Here is a 20,336-nt window from a genome sequence, read left to right as displayed (position 1 = left end):
GGAGAGTTAAGTCCATTGATATTGAGAGTTAGGATTGAGAGATATTTATTAGGTCCTACCATTTTTAAAAGCTTTTATTTGGGCCTGTGTCTTGACAGTTCTTGTGGTCCTTAGATGGTATTTTGTTTAGGTGCCATTTCTTTCCGTATATTGCATTTATTTTGGTTTTCTATGTATAGAACATCTTTCAGAATTCTCTGTAGTGTTGGTTTTGTTGCGACATATTGTTGCAGCTTTTCCCTGGAATGGAATGTTTTTATTGTTCCCTCACTTATGAATGAGAGCTTAACTGGGTACAGTATTCTTGGTGGTAGTTATTTGACTTAAGGGCATGACATATATGCTTCCAGTCACTTCTTGCTTGCATGGTCTCTGCTGAGAAATCTGGGGTTATTCTGATTGGTTTTCCTTTATAGGTTACTGAACCCTTTTCCCTGGCTGCCTTTAGGATCCTTTTTTTGGTTTCTACTGATCCAGTTCAGATTACGATGTGGTGGTGGGATGTTCTTTTCTGGTCAGGTCTGTTTGGGGTTCTAAAAGCTTCTTGTATCTGGATGGGCCTGCCCTTCTGGGTATTTGGAAAATTCTCTGAGATAATTCCCTGAAGTATATTTCCAATACCATTGACCTCTTTCTCCATGCCCTCCTCAATACCAATTAGCCTTAAATTAGGCTTCCTAATTGTATCTTGGACCTCCTGAAGCGCTCTCTCATGTTTCCTAGATTTGGATTGACTCATTTTCTGTTCTTTTTCTATAATAACTAAATTATCTTCAGCCCCGGAAATTCTCTCCTCTGCATTGTCTAACCTGCTATCAAACTATCTACTTTATTTTTCATCTCCCTTGCTACTAATTGCTCATTTTTGATGCCTTGCATCTCTTCTTTTAGATCATGTATGGATTTCTTTAGCTCCTTGATTTCCATTTGAGTGGTTAGCTCAGTAGCTTTATTTTCTTTGAACATTTGCTGGAGTTCGGGTCCCTTTTTATTTGTGGTTTCTATGAATTCATCCATCTTTCTTTGAAAAACCTTTATCACGGCCTCCTTTATGACTTCTTCTTTTTCACTTATCACCTTGTTTACGGTTTCCTCTTGTTCAGCTATGGCTTCCTCCATTATCTCTTTCTTTATATTTTCACATTTTTCATTAATGATGTTTATCAATTGCATTTCTGTAGCACTTGGAAGACTCTCCTCTAGGTTTGCCAGTGACTGTTCCATTGGCTGTTTACATTGGGTGAGGGGGGTGGGGGATGTTGTTTCTTGATTTGACATTTTTCTTGAGTTTCTTGTTCTGCCCATTTGAAAATGGGAGCAAGATTAATACTAAACACGATTATAGTTTTTCAGATATAACCAACCTAGACCTCTGTAGCTGGCAGACTCTAGATGTTCACAAGTTTTGATTGGTGTTATCACTCTTTCTTTTTGTGCAGTTACCGACCAGTCTAATAATCCACTGATAAGCGATTTATATCCAAAACAATAAGCTTCTCAATCCAATCTCTATTCTCTTTAAGTCCCTCTGAGCCTAGAGAATTATTAAACTCCTAGATATACAGTGTTGCTCAACAGGCATCAAGTGCAGATCCATGCAGTATAAGGGTTGAAAGACGAGCAGATTGGATAGTACCTCTTAAAGCATTCCTTCAACCAACAAAAACTATTAGCTCCAAAATGATAGTAGTGAAGAAACTGGTAAATATATTCAAGTTGTTAGTTAAGCTGTGAAGAGGGAGGAAAACAGGGCTGTTCACAAAGACAAGTACAGAAGAGGGGGCTTTGCTTCTGTGGATTGGAAACTGTTAGAAAGCAAAAGGTATCCTAGGAATAGGAATGAGATGGGTGGAAGTGAAGGATGGGTTTGTACAGCCTGCATTCCTTGTTTGTGAAGAATCACACATCTACAACTTTAGAGGGAAAGGAAGTACCCTTTCTCCTGATTTCTTTCTTGGAGAGATTTGTGTTCAAAATGATTCTTGTCTTCAGAAAGAGGAGGGAGATGAGAGGTATTTCCTTTTAAGGTCTCATCTACCTTGAGAAAAACTTCTGATTAGGGCTGCTCCTTACTTACCATTTGGTCCCTGAATGGCCACCAGATGGTTGATGCTTGGTGGTTCTAATTTCTTCTCATACAATTATCCATTAGCTGTACATTCGAAAGTTCATCAATGTCTTAGAATTAGCAAAGGAGCATCCTCCTTTACCTTTTATACTCAAAGATGGCATTCAATGACTTGATCTACTTTTTTTTTTGCATTTTGCTGCTAAGTTACAGATAAGCATCTGAAGGACATTTCTACCTAAGCTGGCTTTCAACTATTAGGCATTAAATGATAATTTTAAGATGTCTAAGCAAATAAATCTCTGAGTTATATGTGATCTGATTTTTTTCTTTTTGGTTTGTGGATTTCTGATAGCTCCTTACTTGGCTTTTCCTCATGCTGGTGGATTTCTGATATTGAGATGTCTGATATTGTCAGTATAGGTGTTCTATAATTGTATATATTATTCTACATTACATTTCTGCAATTCCATGGTCTATGTTTTACTCAATGGAATGTTCAATCAATATCTTTTTCCAAACTGTCAGATTTAATGAACTTTTCCATTTGTAGTGTTTATTTCACTAGTGTGTGCAAAGATTGTGGTTTGTGAAAAAAAATGGGAAAATTGAGTGCTCCTGATAGAGTACAATTTTAAAGCTCACAAATGCACCAACCTGTAAACTTCAGAAAATAAGTCATCTGAGGAATTGAATTTTTCCCCTCCCCTAAATTCTGGAAACTACATAAATCAGCATGATAATGTCAGAAAATAGCAATGGGTCCACGTGGACCTCTCCACCCTCAGGTCCTCCACACACTTGTCCCTCTCCAACCTCAATTCGCTCACCACACTTTGTACATTCTGTAGTCTTTTTTTCAGCACGGCCCGCTCCCCTAGTGCTCGTTGGAAGTTTTCCAATCTAAACTTCATATTGGAGTTGTGGGTGTCTTTCTTGATCTTCTCTTTTCTGACCTCCCAGCTCTGGGATGGGAAAGATGGATGGGCCTCATTCCCAGGCTCTTTGACGTCTCCTGTACTTTCCCACTCACCAAAAAGTATTCCTGTCTCCTCGGTATATCGCCAAATCACCTGGATTCTCTAGCTCACCACTCAGCCACCACTACCTCCATCAGCTGCTGGTAGTGGTGTAAGCCTACAGAGACCACACCAGTGTTGCTAGGCAGTGTGGAATGTGGGCATGGCCCCAAGGCTCATATCCCATTGGTCAGCGAGAAACAGGAAGGAATAGGGGGTGTGGCCAGAATCTGGGAATCCAGGCAGAGTGGGTGGAGTCTGTTCCTAAGGTCCCAGCCCCATGTAACTCTGTGCTGTCTAGTTTGGGCCAGTGTGGGACTTGCTGCAGTTGTACAGGTGCAGTTTCTTTTCCCTTTATTTTTATTAAAGAATATCTGTTTGCAGATCCGGGGCCTTGAACTCGGACCCTGAGCGCTATCCTTGGGCTCTCTCCAGTCCAGGGCTCTACCACTTGAACCACAGAAAGCTTTCTGGCTTGTTTTGTTTACGTGGTACTGAGAAATCCTGCATGCTAGGCAGCCAATCTACTCCCAGGCCACTCTCCTGGCTCCCGGATGCACAGTTTTACATGCACCTCTCCTGGCTTCCCCCACACAATTGTGGCCTCCAGAGATTCCCCCAGGCCTTCAGTTGTCATCTTGGAAGTGACACCAAGAAACACAATATCTTCCCACCTCCAGTGTCTTCCTCTGGTCAGTCCATGATGAAGAAGCTCTCTCTTTGTAACCATATTTCCTGACACTTGCATTCTGACCAGGGGTCCCTGAGCTTCACGGTGTTCTTGATAAGGCCTCCCTTCCAGTCCCTAGGGACAGGAGTTGAGGGACATCACAGGGCCAGGTCTCCTCTCCATGGATTTTGGCTGTCCTTCTCACCTCCACCGTGTCTACGGCAGCCTGTGTTTCACACACTGTGTATGGTGATCTCAGAGGATTCAGAAACACAATCGCTGGTGAAAGGGGAGTGTGTAAATGAAGGTCACCGTGCGACTGGCCATCTAGGAGTGTGTGAAGTCCTCTTCAGCCAGTGCCCTCTCCCAGGGCCTGTTCATCTTCTCAGTGGAGTTCTGAGGTCATCTCATTCTTTCCTGCATGCCATCTATCACAAGAATACTGGGCCATTTCTTAGAAACATTCCATGATTCCTTGTACTTAGAAGCTAGGCCTTATAAAGTCTTCAGCAATCTGAAGATCCTCTGATCAGTCACCAATTTCATTGGCCCTGGGTGGTGCAATCATGATGCCGTGTTCATGCTATCCTTTCTAAGCCCATGCTTCTTGTGTTTCGGTTCAATCCCATCTCACTTCTCTAGACTCTCAATAGAATTGCATATGTCATTCAAAGCCTATTCAAATTCTTGAAGAAGCTTTGCCCGATCACACTGGACAACGCAATATGCCCACAGTGGTGATGCTTCCTCTATGAAGATCCTTATCCAAACCCTTTACTGTACATTTAAAAATTGAAGTCCATCCTGGGATGTGTGCTAGGGATTGTTATTCCCGACACCTGCGCTATTCAATCTGAGAACCTTGCTTAGAAAGTGGCTGGCATGACAGGGGACAGGGATGAGCTATGGCATCCAAACTTTAATGTTGAGATCTAGCTTTCCAACAATATGCCCTTTGAAGCCTGCTGAACTCCGGAAGGAAACCCACCAGTATCCTGTGTTCACCAAGCCATGCTGAATACTATGTGCCAATTGGAGGGCCCAAGGCCAAAGGCAACCTGGTATGTCACACCTGCTGCCCTGCTCTATAGGACTTCCCTTATCAAACAGTATTTCAAAGACAAAGTATGGGTGGGGCACCTGGGTTGGTTGCATACCTTTCCTATGGTAAATAGTGCTGCAGTACACATCATTGGACTAGTGGATTTAGTATGTCCTTCTTTTTGGAAGATTGGGTAAATGCCAAGTAGTGGAATTGCTGGGTCATACGGGAGCTCTATGTTTAGCCCTTTTTTCCCCCCAGTCCTGTGCTTAGACTCAGGACCTGAGAACAGCCCTGGGGTTCTTTATTTTCCTGAAGGCTCAGGCTCTAGCCATTGAGCCTCAGCACCATTTCTGGCCTTTTTCTATGTATGTGGTACCAAAGAATCGCACCCAGGGCTTCCTGCATACTACCAAGCACTCTCCCACTAGGCCAAACTCCTGGTGGTTGAGAAACCACCATACTGCTTTCCACAGTGGTTGAAAGAGTTTACACTCCCACCAACTCTGTGGTAGTGATCCCTCCTGGCCACATCCCTGACAGCATCTGTTGTTATTCGATTTCTGGATCATGGCCATTCTAACTGGAGTGAGGTGGAATCTCAGAGTTGTTTTGATTTGCATTTCTTTTAGGGCTTGAGATGGTGAGCATTTCTTCATGTGCCTAGAGGCCATTCTTATTTCTTCCTCAGAGAAGTCTCTGTTCAAGTCTTTCGCCCATCTTTGAATTGGATGGTTTTTTCTTTGAAGATTCCTTTTGGAGAGATTCCACTTTTTTTAGCTATACATATGTTTTATTTTTTTCTTCTTTTTTATTAATCTTTTTTTTATTATTTTTTATTGTAATTAGTAAAAGGGTTACATGATATTTGCCAGATAGAAGGTGCATTAATTCACATACATTGATACCCTTTCACATGTCTTGGTACCCATTTCCCTCCCCCCCACACCCCCCACCCGTCTTGGTTTCCCCCCCTTCCCTATCAAATTTTAAATATCCAAATACAAATAAATTCAATATATCAGATAACAAAGTGAGATACTATACCAATATGAGATAACCAAGGGACAGCAAAGGAGATGAGAGACAACATAGTACATTAAGGACAACAATCATTCATTATATGGCTTTTGTTTCAATATCCTGGAGGTCCTTTCAATTAGCGTCACATTAAATGGCCTTATGTATCAAGATTTTGCTCTATTGCAAATCTCTGCTAATAGAGCCCAAGGTTTCTACTGATTATGACGAATGAGGGAAACCATTGAGCCTAAGTTCCTTTGAGTCTGGCTTACTTCACTTAATATGATTTTTTCTAAGTCTTTCCATTTCCTAACAAATGGGGCGATGTCATTCTTTCTTTTTTTTAATTTTATTTTTTTAATTGTAATTAGTAAAAGGGTTACATGATATTGGCCAGATAGAAGGTGCATTAATTCACATACATTGATACCATTCCACATGTCTTGGTACCCGTTTCCCTCCCCCCAACACCCCCCACCCGTCTTGGTTTTCCCCGCTTCCCTATCAAATTTCAAATATCCAAATACAAATAAGTTCAATATATCAGATAACAAAGTGATATACTATACCAATATGAGATAACCAAGGGACAGCAAAGGAGATGAGAGACAACATAGTACATTAAGGACAACAATCATTCATTATATGGCTTTTGTTTCAATATCCTGGAGGTCCTTTCAATTAGCTTCACATTATATGTCCTTATGTATCAAGATTTTGCTCTATTGCAAATCTCTGCTAGTAGAGCCCAAGGTTTCTACTGATTATGACGAATGAGGGAAACCATTGAGCCTGAGTTCCTTTGAGTCTGGCTTACTTCACTTAATATGATTTTTTCTAAGTCTTTCCATTTCCTAACAAATGGGGCGATGTCATTCTTTCTAACAGCAGCATAGAATTCCATTGTGCACAAATACCACAACTTGTTGATCCACTCATCAACTGAGGGACATCGAGGTTGGTTCCATATCTTTGCTATGGTGAATAGTGCTGCAATGAACATTGTTGTGCTAGTGGGTTTAGTATGTCCTTGTTTCTGGATGGTTGGGTAAATGCCAAGTAGTGGAATTGCTGGGTCATAGGGGAGTTCTATGTTTAGCCTTTTGAGGCACTGCCACACTGCTTTCCATAGTGGTTGAACGAGTTTTCACTCCCACCAACAGTGTAGTAGTGATCCCTCCTGGCCACATCCCCTCCAGCATCTGTTGTCATTCGGAAAAGGCATTTGACAAGATCCAACACCCCTTTATGCGATATTTTAAAATACAAACTGCTATACATTCACACATGACACTTAGAATTTCCTACTTGTTATGTCTAGGTTGCAATGATTTATGTTCGTAAAAGAATTGAGATACTTGCGTTGAGGTCTTCACAAAGACTGTTTCTCTTGACCGTTCTTGTACCACTGCCTAGTTCAATTTACATTTTCCTGACTCTTTCCTCCCAAGCTTCAGTTCCACCCTGGTCAGCCGCCTCCATCTATGACCTCTGTGTTCCTCAGCTCTCAAGACTGCTGATGAGACCTGAGACGCACCTCCCAGCACTGCAGCCTAAATGCACCAGGCAGAGAGCTGGAGAAGTAGGACTCGCCTTATGCTTCCTTTCTCTCATAAATCCTGTCTGCCTGGTTCCTGAACACACTTGTGTGTGCTCTGTATGTGGCGAAGTTAGTGAGGATGAGAGGTTCATCTGATGCTACTTACTTCATGGTGGCCAGAGGAAAGCTCTTTCTTCCCCTTCCACTAGCAGATGTTAATTGTTCAAAATGATGGGTTTCATGTTGACATGTTATACATGTCCATAATGGACGTTGTTCCTATCCATTCTATTACCCTGTGGTATTCTCTCTCTATTCCCCTACTGGCTCCCGAAGAAATATTCTTTTGAAGTAAATACTTACCTGTGAGTTGAAAATATCTTGTATTTGATCAACTGATATCAGAGAAGAACGGTATTTTAAGTCTATTTTTTAATACCAGGGATTGAACTCAGGAACTCATGTTTGCTGTGTGGGTAGCCATGCCACTTATTGAGATAGGAAGGAATGAGCTGAGGATGTGAGGGTGGAAGTGGGGGAATCAAATTTCTGTTTAACTATTTTGAGATACCAAGTAGACAGTCAAATGGAAATGTTATGCGAACAACTTTGTAGAAGTATTATCTCAGCTAGGCACTAGTGGCTCAAGTTTTTAATCCTAGCTGCTCATGAGGTTGAGATCCAAATATCAAGATTCAAAACTAGCCAAGGGGAAGTGGCACTGTGAGCAAAAGAAGCTCAGGGACAGCCTCCAGGCCCTGAGTTCAAGCCCTAGGGAAGAGGAGAAATACCTGAGAAAAGTACTCAAAAATGTTCTTTGCAGAAAAATACATCAATCTGATATGTATAAATTATGTGTATTATATATAACATACCTTCAGTATGTGTGTATTTGGCATCTCAGATAATATAGTGAGCTATGGATCTCTCCATTAGGCCCATGTTCTTAAATTGCTGCTTTACTGTGTTTGAATCTCTCATATAAAATTAGCCCGTGAAGGCCAGAATGTAATAATCATTCATTCATTATGCTCTTTTCTATCCTCAGTAGTTACAAAAGTGTATTCATTATTAAGTACTTGAGACATAGGAGGTATGAAATACCTCCTATCCTATAAAGCATTCATCAGCAACATGATTGGATCTTGTGTGGTAAAACATGAAGAAGTTGTAGTACAATCTGGTACAGTTTTCAGGTTTCTATACACAGTGTTTACAATTGTTAGGGGAAAAGTTAGTATAAATGAAAGTAACTCATTTCACTTTCTTTTTTTTCCCCCCAAGAATCCATGGAAGTTATTTTTATTCACTGAGCTATGCTGAGGAGGCATTGGAACTCAGACAATAGCGCTGAAAGTTTCAATGAGTGGGCTCGGGCTCACTCTTGTGGTCATAATATCTTACTTTTTTTTTAAAATTATGAACTGTTGATACCTGGTCAAGGTATCAATGAAACTTATGTGGTTTTTCTTCAGTGGCCCCAGCCAAAAATTTACTTGATGATCATTAAAAAATAACCAATCCACCACAGACCTATGGACACCTAATCTTTGATAAGGGAGCCAGAAAAATAGAATGGAAGAAAGACAGCCTCTTCAACAAGTGGTGCTGGCAGAACTGGTTAAGCACCTGCAGAAAACTAAAGGTCAATTCTTCTTTGTCATCCTGCACTAGAATTAACTCCAAATAGATCAAAGACCTCGAGGTAAACTTCGGCACACCAAAAACTTTAGAAGAAGGAATAGGAGATACACTAGGTCTCCTTGGAACACGTCGAATCTTTCTAAATAAGGACCAAGGGTCACAACAAAGAAGAGAAAGGCTGGTAAGTGGGACTGCATTAAACTGTAGAGCTTCTGTAAGGTAGAGGACATAGCTAGCCAATTAATTAGGAAGCCTACAGAATGGGAGAATATCTTCACTAACCGTACAATGGACAAAGGTCTTATATGTAAAATATATCAACAGCTCAAAAAAATTGAATCACTCCAAAATTAATCTCCAAAGTAACAACCATCCCATTAAAAGATGGGCCAAAGACCTAAAGAGAGTCTTCTCTGAAGAAGAAATAAAAATGGCCTATAGATACATGAAAAAATGCTCGACATTTCCGGTCATGGAAGAAATGCAAATCAAAACAACTCTCTAAGATTCCACTTCACTCCAATTAGAATGGCCAGGATCAAGAAAACTAATAACAGATGCTGGGAGGGATGTTGCCAGGAGGGATCACCACTACACAGTTGGTGGGAGTGCAAACTCGTTCAACCACTGTGGAAAGCACTATGGCAGTTCCTCCAAAGACTAAACATAGAGCTCCCCTATGACCCAGCAATTCCACCACTTAGCATTTACGCAACCATCTAGAAACAAGGGCACACTAAATCCACTAGCACAATGATGTTCATTGCAGCACTACTTATCATAGCAAAGGTATGGAACCAACCCAAATATCCCTCAGTTGGTGAGTGGATCAACAAGATGTGGTACTTATGCAGAATCAAATCCTATGATGCTGTCAGAAAGAACGACATTGCCCCATTTGTAAGAAAATGGAAAGACATAAAAATATATTAAGTGAAGTAAGCCAGACTGAAAGGAACGTAGGCCCAATAGTCTTCCTCATTTGTCATAATCAGTAGAAACCTTGGGCTCTCCTGGTAGAGATTTACAATAGAACAAAATCTAGAGACAATAGGCCAAATATTATGACACTCAATGAAAGGACTTCCAGGAGAAGAAAACAAAAGCCATATAGTGAGTGACTGTTGTCCCAATGTACTATGTTATCTCTCATCTCTTTGGCCATCCCTTGGTTATCTCATATTATTACAACAATATTTCATCTTGTTATCGATATATTTTATATGTGCTTAATAAGTTATTTTAAATTTGATTAGTGAAGGTGGAAATCAAGATAAGTGGGGGGTGGGTGGGAGGGAAATAGGGACCATGTCATGAGAAAGGGTATCAATGTTTGTGAAGTTATGCACCTTCTATCTGGTGTATATGATGTAAAACTTCTATTAATCATAATAAAAATATTAAAAAACAATGAATATATGAAATAAAAAATAACCAGTCCTTTCTGGTCTGTTCTCAGATGGCAAATAAGATGTTAAAGTCTGTAGATGTGAAGTCTAAGCACTTTAGGTTATAAATGAAGCATAGTTGCAGAGATGTGTTTTCCTATCTATAGGAGGAGCCCCGATGTGCAAGCAAAAGAAGAGTTATGGAAGCATATTCAATGAGTATTGGGGTCTTTACATCCTTGTTCTAAAATACAGGGAGTTTTAATGCAATCCCAAGGAGAGCCGCTGAGAGGCAGCTTTGATCTGCAACTTACCAGTGGGCTACTGTGTGCTGCCCACGCCTATGGCAGAGTCCTAGGCATCAGCAGCAGCCCAAGAAAGCAGCTTCACATAACTCCTTTCTGATGTCACTTGCCTCATCCATAAATGAACCTCAAAAATGCCCACAGCTTATTAAAAAATACCAAGGAAAACCAGTCCAGAAGGAAATGAACACCTCTACCACAGGGGAAACAAGCAAGTCTGTTGTAGAAAACAAGGGATGGCAAAAGTGTACATGTAGACAAACTAAAGAAAGCAGAAAAGAGCATCTCTCTTTAGTTTGTCTGCATGTACAGAGCTACCTGAAGGGTTGATTTCTGTTTTTATTTAACCACATTCTAGTTTTTTTTTCTTGCCAGTGCTGGGGCTTCCACTCAGGGTCTGGGCACTGTCCTTGGGCTTTCTCAGGGCTAGCACTCTACTACTTGAGCCACAGAACCATTTCTAGCTTTTTCTGTGTATGTGGTACCCAGGAATCAAACCCAGGATGTCATGTATGCTAGCCAAACACTGTACTGTTAGGCCACACTCTCACCTCAAAACATTGTAGTTTTTGCATCCATACCCCCCACTTACATTTCAGAACAAGATTATAAAGGGAAAAGACATATTTTGAAAGATATTAGTATGTATATATTGACATTGCAGCATTTTCTTTCATGATTATTCCCTTCTAGAAAGGAATTGGTTGACCCATCCGGATTGTCAGAAGAGCAATTGAAAGAGATTCCTTGCACTAAAATAGAGTGAGTATGGTCATTGAAAATATTTTCATTAATGTTTTATTAATGCCAAGGGAGAGGTCCAATTTTCCTTTTCAGTTGTGTTCTTTGTAGTGCTTGAATTTCTATATTTTAACAGAAGAAATGAATATGGTCTCGGTGGTAGTGGCTCACAACTGTAATTCTAGGTCCTCAAACTCTGAGATCTAAAGATTGCAGCTCAAAGGTGGCCTGGGCACGAAAGACCATGAGGCTCTTTACCTCTAATCAACCACCCAAACAACTGGAAGTAGAGCTGTGGACTTTTCATTGTAGGTTGGCATTGAACCTAATTTCTGTGGATCTCAGCCTAAGTACAGATGATGTAGCCCACCAGAGCTTGGCAAGGTTGAACTGTTCATGGGAGCCTAGTGAAAAGAAGACAGGAGAATGATGAATGATTTCTGATAGGAATGAGATCCTATTTTGACTTCATTGTGTATTTATCTTCCAAACTCCAGAATAGAGTTTAACTAAACTTTAGATTGGTGGTTAAATACTCACATGTACTGAATTTAGATTGGTGGTTAAATACTCACATGTACATGCAAATATTCCAAACAGCTCTTGTTTCATGGATAGCTGAGGAAATACTATTATTATCATCATTATTATTAATATACCATGAAGTTTAAGTCACCAAAGTCTTTCAGCCTGTAAGAAGTCATTTTGCAGTTTTCGCATTCACAAAAAATTTTGAATCATCCTGTTTTATTTTTTCTCTGATTCTTTGCTTTCTTCCTTTCTTTCCTTTCCCTCCCTACCTCCCTCTTTCTCCCTCCATCCCTCTCTACTTCTCCTCCCCACCTCATTCTTCTTGTTGTTTCTTCTTCAGGACTCAGAGTGACCCAGTCCGCATCAGGCATTCTCATTCACCAAGAAGTTACCGCCAATATCGAGGGTCCCAGTGTTCAGATGGGGAGCGATCAGTTCTCTCAGAAGTGAAGTAAGGAAGTGGGCAGGTCGAAATACATTAGCCTGTGGTTCTAAAACAACCTTTTTTTTCAATGAGAGAAATATCCCTCTTTCATTTAAGTTCTGAGTCTAGCTAGTAACCTATTCAATTTTGTGAGGAGGGGGGTGGTTATTGGGTTCATACTCAGGAGCTCACACTTGCAAAGCAAGCACTCAAAACCACTCAAGTCTAGCCTCCAGCCTTTTTTGGTTTTAGTTAAGTTTTTGATAGGGTCTGAGGAATTTTCTCCTTTTGAAGCTAGCCTTGGATCTTGATGCTCCCAGTTTCTACTTTCCCAATAGCTGGGAAGGCAGGCATGAGCCACCATGCCAAGGCTGTTCATTACTTCTAAAACTTTCTTGCAGTTCAAAAACACATTTGGTACCACCTCTTCCTGTGACCCGATCCTCAGATGCTCAGGGTGCTGGTGGCTCTACAGTTCATCAGGTTAGTAATAATGAAGTTTTAGAAAGTATACTACTGCTGGCAAATTTCAGAGGCTTCTTGTGCGTTGGTGAATTCTGTTTGGTAAGTAATCGATCATTAAGTATATCCTGAGATTCTTTTTCTTGATGGCACTGGGATATGAACTCGGGGCATGGGCTTGGTAGTCAAGTGCTCTGCGACTTGAGCCATGCTTCCAAGATTCTGTGTGTTAAAGACCATCTACAGGAAAAAGAGAAGGAAGGAGTGTGTGATGAAGAGCAACTAGATGGAATCATTTAAAGCTAAAGACAGTACAAGGCCTAAAGTGATCTGACATTAAGACAATACCTAAATTATTGGCAATTTGAAATGAAGAAACATTACCTTTTATCTCATTTCCTGTGCCAGTCCTGACACTTGAAGTTATGGGCTGTGTCTTCTTAGGTTTTTGCTCAAGGTTGGCACTCTACCACTTGAGCCACAGCTCCACTCCCAGCTTTTTGGTGGTTAAATGAAGATAAAAAACAACCAAAAAACAAAAAATAAAAAACAAAAAAAATGATTCCACAAGAAATACAACACAGTTGGGGAGGGAGGGTCCTGTCAGAAAATCAGGGTAGAGCTTGGAATATGTCATTTATCTGGAGAGAGTGCTTTTATTCAAGTTGATTTTCATTACTTAAGAATGGTTCCTCCAGAAAAAGAGATTTCTTTATACATATCCTCACATCCTTTGTTTCCCCCTTTGAAGCTTTAAATCCTCCAATCCCAGCTTTCTTTGTAATCAGTTACATTGTTCACCAATAAATACTAATATTATCACCCCTATAATCAGGCTTATTTTAATTTATTTCATGGTCATCTCTACTTCTCATTTCAATCTGAGAAGTCCCATGCGACTGAAAATGATTTTTCCTTCCTTGGCTAGCTCCCTAGTCAGGAGCCTTCACTCACATATAGCCGCCTGCTGCTGTGGGAAATGCAAACTTTGACCCTGAGCGCAACAGCTCCTCAATGTCAGTGTGATTCAAGTTTTCAGTTTAAATTCCTGTGTTTGTAATTCCCCACATTTACTTTACGGAAGTATACAGAATAAATAGCTCTCATTTTGCTGTCTGGAAGTCTAGAGCATCTTCTGTCAGCTGTGGTGATCAAATGAAACAGCTATCCACTGAGCACCGCAGGGAATGGTACCCACCAGCCTGAGCAGTCAGTACATCCTGGTGGATCACTTCATCTACTCTACTGCCCCAATAACTAGTGTCTTGCTTCTAAATAATTAATATTGTACACATTCTGTACTTTTACAAACACTACTTGCTGACTCTAGCATATACATGTAAAAATGTTTTCTTTCAGAAAAGAAATGGGTCCAAAGACAGCTTGATTGAAGAAAAACCTCATCTATCTACAAGCAATCTGACTGGAAAGCACACAGCATGAACAGTGAAAACTGTTCAAGCTGCCCGCCTCAAGATAGAGACTTGATCCTAATGAAGAGCCAGGAGTGGGCTGGGAAGGGTGTATCACTGATACTTGTCAAACTGTGAATTAGCTAACTATTCACGTATCTTGGACCTTTGTCTCCCGAGTACAAAGAGAAAGCATCCTCACTTCTTGTGCTGAACAGAACTGAAGGGTAGCCTTGTAAGCTCGATGTCATGTCTTCCTTTCTGAAACTGGACACCATCCACGCATCTGCCCACAAGCACAACCAGACCAGATGCTTCTTCTCATCAGCCTCCAGGAGTCCTGGCCTGCAGCTGGCTTTTGCTGTGCAATGGAATGTCAAGTGGGCAGAAAGCCATTTTCCCAGCTCCATGTAGTTTAAAACTAGTGCTCCACACTCAGGCATCACCCTGAGACTGTTTTTATTTACATGAAGCTCACTCTAATATTGTATTGTGGCATTAAGTCCCACTGGTTATTTACAAATGATGTAAAATCTGTTTTTCAGTGTTACTTTTTATGTATTTTTTATTGTAATTAATAGAAGGTTACATGATATTTGTCAGATAGAATGTGCATTAATTTACATACATTGAAATCCTTTCACATGTTCAGAGTTACTTTTTAAATGTTCTTGTTTTCTGAGTTGGGGGAGGGAAGCTACATGCCAATTGTTGTCCTTCCACTGTCTGGCTACCAAGCTTACCTGGCTTTTCACTTGACCAGAGAAAATGGGGCATCCTTCCTGGCTCCAGGGTTTTCTCTCAGACCACTGCCTCTGCTCTAGTGTGTAGTTACACTTCCTTTTAGTAATCTGGGCTACAGTAAACAATTCCCTCTATTTTTCATTTCACTTTTGGCCACTTTGCAACCTCAGACCTACCTAGGACCTCTACCCCAGATCAGATTTATACCTGAGGCCTTATGGTTCATTTCTCCATTTGCGGAGCCGCTTCTATCACAAGAAAATTGCTGCCCCACAGCTACATTTGGGGCCAGTAAGCTTGTGGCAAGTTCAACATCCTTGTTTAACTGGTCCAAGCCAGACTAAATCCTACCTGCCCTGGTCTGTTTGCTACTTGACTTAATTTCCTGCTATAATAAAGCCCAAACCCTAAGTGGTCTAGCCTTTTCTACCCATCTCTTCATCCTTACCACCTCACAGCCCCTGTTAACAGCCAGCTATCTTACAAAAAGGAAAAACAGCATAAGCCATAGAAGGGGTTTGTTTTTTGTTGCCCCCACTATCCCAAAAGGTACCTTTTTAGGTCCAACCTGACTAGCTCATGCTTCAGACACAAATCACATGATGGAATTCATCTCACAAAGAAAAGTTGGACATATTTCTTCACCAGCTATATATCCTCCCAGAGGAGCTATGTTTTAGGTATTGTTTCCAGCTCTTAGTGCAGTGCTTTGCACTCAATTCTAGCTGCTCAGGAGCCTAAGATTTGAAGGTTGTGGTTTGATGCCAGCCCTTGAGAATAAACATTCTCCAATTAACTAAAAACAGCTGTAAATTAAGCTGTGGCATAAGTGGCTGAGCAGTAGTCTTGGGCACTAAAACCTTAGGAACAGTGTATAAACTGTGAATTCAAACCCTTGAAATGGTGCACAGAAAAATACCAAATGCACATACAACCACCCCAGTGAATGTAGTAAAGCACACACGGGAGTTAAACCGTGAGCTAGCTAGTGTAATTATTTGCAAGAAAACCTTGCTAAGAGTGATCCCAAGGCTATCAGACATGCTGATGAGACTTTCAGAAAGATTTGAAGTTACTGGTAGTAAAGACTGAACCTTCCCTTAGATTTTTCAGTAACAGAAGACTGTTCTATGGTGAATAAAAGACTTAAAACACAGGTGTCAAATATTAAAACATTTATTCATAAACTGTCTGAAACGTATAGTCGAGGATGCTGGATAGGCATTTATGTGTTCCGTGCAACTTTTGAAGATCCAACACCTAAAATCCTCACCATGGATGCCCTAAAAGGAAAAAGCAACAACTTTTGAAAACATGTGCCACATCTTTACTAGACATTGTATGCTTCTTTACCAAAAAAAGTTATCACTATTACTGTATTCAGCTCTGAATACCAACACACCTTTACATTTAGCCAATGAGAACGAATCTAAGCAATGTAGAAAGCCCCTATTTTGTGTTATTTCTCTCCTACACCATTTTATTTGCTAACTTTGGGTCAGATGTATAATGATGAACCACAATATTGAAAAATCGCTCCCCCCCCACGCCCCTCCGTGCAACTCTCTTATCACCTTACCTGAAGTGCCACATGGTTTTCAACCAGGACAACTGTCCTCAAGCATTCATCTTTCACCTGGAGAAAATTTAATTCAAACTAGTTAAGGGAAACACACACCAAACGTGGGCCATCTTAGAGACCACTTATACATGCAGATGAACATAAAAGTGAGCACTGTCGCTTGTGCAGCTCCACCACCAAAGATACCAAGAATTTGAGGGCAGGAAAAGGCTGCAAAGCATTTATTTGTGCCTTTTTGGACACTGCATTCACTAGTTCGTGAAAGTGAACGCACAACACAAAGGCTACCAGGAAAGCTGTCTGCAGCCTGGGCTGCAGCCTCGTGCGCATGAAGACTTGCCAGCCAAGATGGTGGTGTGCACGCACTCACTCTCCTGTCAAGTCAGGGTCCAGGAAGCAGAGTAATGACCGACATCCTCCGCCGCACCTTATCAGGCCGGGTGTAGACCCCAGAGGCTGCAGCGGGAGGCAAGCATCAGCACTGGTCCTCCAGGCCATATGCCATAGCACCCCAGCAAGCACAGGCCGAAGGCCGCCTCCGGCCCTCTGGGACTTTCTCGAGAGAAAACTGCTGACTTAGGTCCCAGGTTCCAAAGTCGGGATCTGGGCAGGGTGGCTATCGCCCAGGTGTGGAAGGCCTGAGGGAACACACTGTTCCAGATACGCAAAGCACCATCGCTGCCACTGAAAGGAGGAAAGGCACGCCCTCTTCCCAGAATGCTTTTCTATGGCCAGAGGGCCCATCGCCACAGGGTGCAGGGGAGGCATGTGCCAGCGGACCTTACCATCTGCCACTGCACTCTCCCCTGTCATTGTGCTGCCAGAGGCCACTGGCACAGGGTGAGCTGAGGGTCTGCAGAACCTCTGGAAGACCGTTTCCGGTTGGAACCAGTTTTGGTGACAGAAAAACGTTTTCTCCAGTGTGGTCTGAGCAGCAGGTGCAGCCGAGAGGCCTCAGACTTGAAGACCCACCGCGCCAACCACCGTCTGTAGTCAAGGGACAGTAAGGTGATTCATGAAAACATTTATGATAATGGTTAATCATGAGGACACAGAAAACAAAAATAGGGAACGCAAACCCGAGAGCTGGCCCGGCTTCGGGGCTGTGCCTGGGTAATCCTGGCTACTCAGGAGTCTGGGACTTGAGGATCAGGGTTCGAAGCCAGCCTGGGAGATGCTTCTCTCCAATTAACCAACAGAAAGAGAAAGGCAAAAGTCGCACTGAGGCCCCCGTGGTAGAGAGCTAGCCTTGAGTGACAAAGATAGAGGAGAGAGCCCAGGCCGGGCTCGCACACGTGTGACATGAACGGGGCCTGAAGTTCAGCAGTTGAAGGCCCTGGGTCTTAACACTACTACCGTTATAAACAAACAAGGTGTTTCCGGCTGCACTCCAGGCCCAGGAAGAGAACGAGGAGCTGCATTTTATTTAAACATACAAATTAGCCACATCATAACTGCACAGAGAAGTTGTGGTGTTTTGGTTTGTAAATAATACACTAGTTTCTTCTTCTTCTTCTTCTTCTTCTTCTTCTTCTTCTTCTTCTTCTTCTTCTTCTTCTTCTTCTTCTTCTTCTTCTTTTTCTTGTTTTTGTTCCTCCTCCTCCTTTTCTTGTTCTTCTTGTTCTTCTTCTTGTTTTTCCCTTTCTTCTTGTTCTTTTTCCTCCTCCTCCTCCTCCTCCTCCTCCTCCTCCTCCTCCTCCTCCTCCTCCTCCTCCTCCTTCTCCTCCTCCTCCTCCTCTTCCTCCTCCTCCTCCTCCTCCTCTTTTTCTCCTTCTACTACTTCTTCTTGTTCTTGTTCTTCTTGTTCTTGTTCTTCTTCTTCTTGTTCTTCTTGTTCTTGTTCTTGTTCTTCTTGTTCTTGTTCTTCTTCTTCTTCTTCTTCTTCTTCTTCTTCTTCTTCTTCTTCTTCTTCTTCTTCTTCTTCTTGTTCTTCTTCTTCTTCTTCTTCTTCTTCTTCTTCTTGTTCTTCTTCTTCTTCTTCTTCTTCTTCTTCTTCTTCTTCTTCTTCTTCTTCTTCTTCTTCTTCATCTTCTTCTTCTTTCTGTTCTTCTTCTTTTTATTCTCCTCCTCCTTCTCCTTATTGTCAGTCCTGGGGCGTGTATCCAGGGCCTGAGTACTGTCCTTGAGCTTTCTCAAGGCTAGCACTCTTTTTGAGCCTTGGCACCACTTCTGGCTTTTTTTCTATGTATATTTTACTAAGGAATCGAACTCAGGACTTGGTGCATGCTAGGCAAGAACTCTACCACTAGGTCACATTCCCAGGCATAGCTACATATTATTTCATTTTTAAAATGTAATCAATATAAGTCTATCAGTAACACTTTTTTGTCAGTCCTGGGGCTTGAACTATGTGCCTAGGCACTGTCCTTGAGTTGAAGAGCTCAATGCTACCACCCTACATTTTTAAGCCACAGAGCCACTTCCAATTTTCTGGAGTCTCACATACTTTTCTGCCCAGGCTGACTTTGAATCACAATCCTCAGATTTCAGGCTCCTGAATAGCTAGGATTACAGTCTTGAGCCACCAGTGCCGGGCGGTGTTTATGTTGAAATTCCTGCTAACTCTTGTATTTTTTTATGCAAAATATACTCTGAGCACATTTAGTTCACACAAACATGTTTCAAATGCTCAGTCAGTAGCTGACAAGGCTAGCAATGGAAAGTCTGGAGATGAACTTGGAGTAAAGCTGTGTTTGGGTGGTCATGAAACTTCTGGATTCAAAACCAGGTGCAAGTGGCTCACCCCTTGAATCCTAGACATTTGGAAGCTGAGATTTGAGTATCACAATTCAAAACCAACCCTTGGCAGAAAAATCTGCAAGGTTTGATCTCTAATTAGCTAGCAAAATAGCTCTCCTAGAGGTATTGCTCAAGTGGTAGAGCATCAGACACCAATTTAAAAAAGTAGAGCAAGGGTGGAAGGCCCTGGTAATGGAAAAAAAAGGAAAAATAAAAAAAGAGAATGATCTGGGAACAGCAGGCTGTGGTGATGGTACCTGGCACAGAGCAAGGAATGAAGTGGAAATGTATGAGACAGCCAGAAGCAAGACATGCAAGGCTCATAAGTGTGAAAGAAATTGGGGTTTTATGCTGAAATTTTAGAATTATCACCATAGAGGTAAAGCAGAGGTTATTTTGTTTCTTCCTGTTATGTGTAATCCTTGCAGAGGAGAAAGGTAGTGAGAAAGGCTGTGTGGTTGACAGCAGACTCTCCTAGCTCTTGTAAGTCTTATGAGAGACTCATCCAAAGAGTAGTTCAGCACCTTTGTTTCCTTTGTTTCTTTTTCATGCATTTTTATTGCTATCATAAAGGTGTTAATGTTATCTAAGTCAGATAAAGAGTTGGGTTTTTTTTGGTTTAGTTTTTGTTTTGTGGGTCATGGGGCTTGAACTGGGCCTGGGCTTGTCCCTGAGCTCTTCAGCTCAAGGCTATCACCCAACCGTTGAGCCAAGCCCCACTTCTCATTTTCTAGAGCTTAATTGGAGATAAGAGTCTCATGTCCTTTTGTGCCTGGGCTGCTTTGAACCTTGATCCTCAGATCTCAGCCTGCAGAGTAGTTAGGATTACAGGTGTGAGACACCACACCCAGCTTGTACATTTTTTTCTTAGCAACATCACTCCTTCTCCCAGTGTTTCTGTTTCTCCCTCCCATCCCCACCAACAAGTTGTATAGCTCATGTTCAACATAATGTGTATTGAGTATCACTGTGGAATTTGTTTACTATTTGTCCTTCCATTTC

The 20,336-nt window shown here is 41.6% G+C and overlaps 1 non-coding gene across 1 annotated transcript; it reads right to left on the bottom strand.

The window, feature by feature from the left end:
* Positions 1 to 16,746: 16,746 nt before the first annotated feature.
* On the bottom strand, positions 16,747 to 16,881 carry LOC150050001 (small nucleolar RNA SNORA13). Its single transcript, XR_016538770.1, has one exon. It is a non-coding gene; the product is annotated as a small nucleolar RNA SNORA13 (small nucleolar RNA).
* Between the last annotated feature and the right edge of the window lie 3,455 nt (positions 16,882 to 20,336).

Source organism: Megascapheus bottae, chromosome 18, assembly GCF_031878675.1.
Source record: "Megascapheus bottae isolate mThoBot1 chromosome 18, mThoBot2.hap1, whole genome shotgun sequence".
Lineage (NCBI taxonomy): Eukaryota > Metazoa > Chordata > Mammalia > Rodentia > Geomyidae > Megascapheus > Megascapheus bottae.
This window is presented reverse-complemented; position numbering and strand designations above follow the sequence as displayed.